We start from the raw sequence: 5350 nt of genomic DNA, 5'->3' as shown, positions 1-5350 counted from the left end.
CTAGACTGCATTTTAAGGGAAAATTTCACACACTCAGATTCACAACAGATCAAGCACTTGAATGAAATATCAACACATTTCATACATGAAATATCTCCTGAAAATCAACCGTATAATTTAATGGCTTACACAACACCAGCCACATTTTCACGCATTAACACTCACTCAATATCCAACGAACTCCTCGAGTGCCCAATGGACTCACCAAGTATCCACTACTTTACAATTCATGGCTTCAGGAAACCCAACAGTCATCTTGTTCCTTTTACTCTCACAAAATCTTATAAAATGTCTATTTACTTTACCAATCTCGAGCTTTCTCATTTATTCGGTCGAATCAAATCATGTACTTTTCACATTCACAATCTTAAACTTCAAATCATAAATACACGTATCATTCCTCTATTTTAACAATATTGCAACCTATTAACATCTCATCACTAGAGCACCTACACAAAGTGTGCAATAGCTGCACCAACGAACATCTAATACTCTCGAATATCTTCATGCTAGAACTCAAACACTGACACAGACCGACTAACAGACTTATCCCTGAATACCCACAAGACTCCGGGATTGCAAACAATCCTTCTATACTTCACATTATATTCTAAGACTCCTATCACCAGCACTGCTATCACTATCACTATTTAAACCTTAGTCTCTCTCAAATCTATCACCTCAGCGGCATACCTCAATGCATTCTATACTGTCATCAGTCTAGTCTACGTCGCCAATTACACATCACACATCATCTCTACACTCTAATCTTTCAACTCACAACAGTCCTCATTCATATTGCCCTTACTTCAAACAAGTCTCTCACCACACACTGACATCAATCACTTGCCTCAAGTCACATCGATATAGTACACCTCTCAAGTCTTGTCTCCCTTTTTTTTTTTTCACACAATACTATCACTATTTTCTATCATCCTGTCATAATGACACCACCACGACATTCACCTCAACAATGAAGATTACAACACCATAACACTTCCCCTTTTTTTTTGAAACTCCTACGTAGAGCCATCTATCTCAAATCTAGAGATCTAACCCCTATACACAATCTTAGTGTCCAATTGACCTTCCAACACTTCCATCTAGAAGGAGCGGTGATCAATCGCCTCTTCCAACTGGATCTCATCAGTAGTCACTTGGGTGTCCAGAAGACACATACTGTATCCCGACACCTTACCTATAACTTTCATCTTTCTAAGTCAACCTTAGATACATATAGTTCGCAATATGGGTTCAACTTGCCCTACATATGCCCACAGCCACTACCTCATTAACCATAAAAAAAAATGACTAACCACAATTACTATCACAACAAAACATTGCCTTTTTAAACACATTAAAACACTCACTGACTCTATTCTCAACAAATGCATCACTCTCCTTGCATATATACTCAATACAACTCATATCACATAAGATTTACTCAATACACTTAAAACTTGAATACGTAATCCACGCAATTCAAACAGAAACACATCTAACACTTTACTCTTAAGTCCCATTAATATTCTAACTCTTCTTTTATATGCTAATGAATACTATCTTTCACACATCGGCATCGCCACTGCGCATAAGCACTTCAACCATCATGATTTTCTAGATCCACCCTATCTAGCATCACTTATAGAAGGCATCTTACCACATGGGATTCAAGAACAAGACTATCATCAGCAATAATAATAATGACAACAGACGTACCCATAGTCACTACAATGATGCCAAACTTCAAAATTTATTTATTTATTTTTTGACGTGAGTCATCTAACTTTTTACTATTTCATGCAAACATAGATGCAATGCCAGTTCAGTGAACACACGTCATTGATGCAAGCTCACACACACTTTTGTAAAAGTATGCAATGAATTTTTGAACCCATGAGACTAAAAGTCTCCCCAAGGTCGCCAGGTATTCTAACCTAATGCTCTGATACCAAGTTGTCACGCCCTCGATTTTCAACATAAATAATAAACACTTTTAATAAATAAAGTCCTCGCTGTAATACAAATAATACCCCAAAAGATCTTTCGTTCACTGTTCTCAAATAAAATTCAAATATTACATTCCAAAACTCGAAGGCCCCAAATCATCAAAATACCAATATTCTAGGGAAATATTATTACAATTTACAAATACTATCTTTCCAAAAAAAATGTTCTTTCAGATCTTGTGCTATGAAATCCTTCTTGAATACCTTTTTAAAGGTTTGGTCACAAATGCACAACATGTACTCCATGTCAACTTCCTTGAATCGTACCTGAAAATGATAGGGTGAGCTACACTAGCCCATTAGGAAAATCTATACGCAAGTTATATGAAAATGCAATGAATCATACACCTAGACTGAGTGATGCGACGAGATACCACAAAGAAACGTGAGTTTTCCACCACACACAAGCATACTACAACTAGGGGATCATAATTTCATAAAGGTATTCCTAACAGCTCATACGTCAAACTAGAAGCATAAACCAACTCGAATTATCCTAATTAGACCACAACTTATCCTCAACTGTCACTTGTCCATCGCTACGCAATTACTCCATTTTGCCTCGATCTATACGAATATGTGATGATCATGCACCAACAGTGGTAGGTGAGCAACATTATATACGTACAACGAACCCCAAGATGCTAATAACAATGAGTGTGTCTATCAGCATAACAACACAAACATATCATTGGATTTCCTTTTTGAACATAATTGATTTATCTCTCATTTCTCAAGTATTAGCCACTCCATGCAACAAGAACTAGTTTCCTAGATTTGTACCGAACAAGAGGCTCAATGAGAAAGGATAGTAATCCAAGATACGGTTCAAAGTCGCACGACAAGCCAAACATTAGATTAACAACTTTATCTCTCTTTTCATTTCTCAAGCAACACAGGTCATAAGTCTAGCTCAACCAATCAACAATGCGTGATATGTGATGCAAAGCAATGCACGGGGTAATGTTGGGCCCCGTAACCCCCGCCAAGGTCCCACCAAGAAGGTGAACCGGGCTCCGTCCATATTGACGTGAATTCCGAGCGGTGTTGGGCCCCGTAACCCTCGCCAAGGTCCCACCAAGAAGGTGAACCGGGCTCCGTCCATATTGACGTGAATTCCGGGCGGTGTTGGGCCCCGTAACCATCGCCAAGGTCCCACCAAGAAGGTGAACCGGGCTCCGTCCATATTGAAGTGAATTCCGGGCGGTGTTGGGCCCCGTAACCCTTGCCAAGGTCCCACCAAGAAGGTGAACCGGGCTCCGTCCATATTGACGTGAATTCTGGGCGGTGTTGGGCCCCGTAACCCTCGTCGACATCCGAAGTTGGATACGACTTCATCCATTGTCCATATGCTATGACATGCCACACCACGATACATACAAAGTTCGATGTCACACGTAGCCGTAACACTCGAATCATAGGTCCATAAACATCCTTCATTATGCACAATCCATCCATAATCAATCTCACACCCATTATCGAGTTAAAACGATTATACAACATCATTAAAAATTGCATACTCAATATTTTTCAATGATTCCAACGCCAAATTATCACCAACTTACTAATCTTTAAAACCCACAAGGACCCATAACCAATAACATCATTTAACCATAACAAACAATAAAAAAAAAACGCAGCCCGATACCCTGCCCAGATTTTCAGATTTTCGTTCAATCTTCTAAAAATTACTATAAATCGAGTTCTTAATATTTTTGAGTGATTCCAGTCCCAATAGTTGCGCGATTGAACGAAGCTTAAAAGTCATGAAGGAACCCTTGTCAAATCTGCCCTCAAATGGTGGTTAAACAGGGGTTTTCCCAGGCTACACGAATCTGTCGCGCGGCATGACAGATTGACACACCTCCACTCAAACGAACATAACTTTCTGTGTACTAAGAGTTTTAAGACGATTCTAGTGGCAAATGAAAGCTGACTTCAAGACTTCGAATCGATATAAAGTTTGCATGAAACGGATATCGGACGAGGAAGTTATGGCCATTTGAAGTGGGCTGAAATCTAGAACACGAGACAGATTGCAGACCAGTTTTCTAAAAATCACCATCAATTCAATTCTCAACGGTTTCGTATGATTCCAGCGGCATTGGAACGGGCTCTAAGTCTACTCTATTTCATACGAAGGAACCAAAATTCAAATCTGAGCTTAAGAAGGCGGAAAACCCCAAAAACACAGCCCTGTTCTGCTGATTTTCGGAAATGGAAGGCACAAGCTTAAACAACGAAGCAAGATACAATCTAGGTACATAAACACCGTATAAATGCATAACAAAAGTAAGAAATCCCTACCTCATGGGTTTTGAGCAAAACCCAACCCTTTGATCAAGTCAACCGAGCTCCCACGCTGTCCGATCAAGATTTTTCTTGGATATTCGGAAAGCCCGTGCTCTGTATAGCAATTTTAATTCCTGGACTTCATCCAGAATCATGCTCTAAGGTGTTGAGATCGAAGAGAGAAGGGAGGAGAGAGTTTCGGAGGAGAGGAGGAGAGAGTTTGGCCGAGAGAGAGAAAAAGAGAAATGGGAGAAAGTAGTCTCCTGGGGAAATTATTGGCATGGGGAGTAATCCCATGCTCCCACCCCACACACACACATGCGCACCTCTCGCACAATTACCCTTATATCCTCCCACGAAGACGTCACACCGAATATCCGAACCGTCTATCTCAACGGGCCGTACATTAACAAAGGAAAAATATATATATATATACAGCCCAAAAAAAAAAAAAATTTCACGGGTCTCTACATATATACACAATGAGTTTCTATTAAGGGATCCCTTAACTTGCTAAGTTAAGGACCTCATGAGTTTGACATTGTTCTTGATCAAATTTTGATGATCCGAACCATTCAATATGTTTAAAACGTGATTTTAGGAGTACACATGAAAAATATGACCGGGAAGGGCATAATCCGAACAGTTTTAAATGTCATTTTTAGAAAAACTGTTCGGATTAAGTCCTTCCCAATCATATTTTTTGTTGGTCTTTCGCGAGGAACCTTAAAATCACGTTCTGATCACATTAAGTGGTTCAGATCATTAAAATTCGATCAGAAAAAAGGAGGTTCTTAACTTAACTCAATAAGAGATCCTTCATTGGAAGGGGACTCTGTGCGTGCGCGCGCGCGTGTGTGTATATATATATATATATATATATATATATATATATATAAGTTTATGCGTGGGCAAGGCCTTACAAAAATACGCTGGAAACTTGGCTATTATTGAACTGGTACAAGAACAAAATTAACTAGCTTTCCAACGCTTCGAAAAACATCCAAATTCGAGTTCGGGAGTGTCCGTGATGCCTCTCTGAAGTTGGG

General features: G+C 39.5%; 1 long non-coding RNA gene across 1 annotated transcript; it reads right to left on the bottom strand.

Annotated features, from left to right (window-relative positions):
• Positions 1-405: 405 nt before the first annotated feature.
• On the bottom strand, positions 406-4719 carry LOC131315768 (uncharacterized). Its single transcript, XR_009196885.1, has 2 exons — positions 4317-4719; positions 406-2276 (listed from the first exon to the last, which is right to left on the bottom strand). It is a non-coding gene; the product is annotated as an uncharacterized LOC131315768 (long non-coding RNA).
• Positions 4720-5350: the final 631 nt, after the last annotated feature.

The sequence above is a fragment of the Rhododendron vialii genome, chromosome 2a (genome assembly GCF_030253575.1).
Source record: "Rhododendron vialii isolate Sample 1 chromosome 2a, ASM3025357v1".
Classification (NCBI taxonomy): Eukaryota; Viridiplantae; Streptophyta; class Magnoliopsida; order Ericales; family Ericaceae; genus Rhododendron; species Rhododendron vialii.
This window is presented reverse-complemented; position numbering and strand designations above follow the sequence as displayed.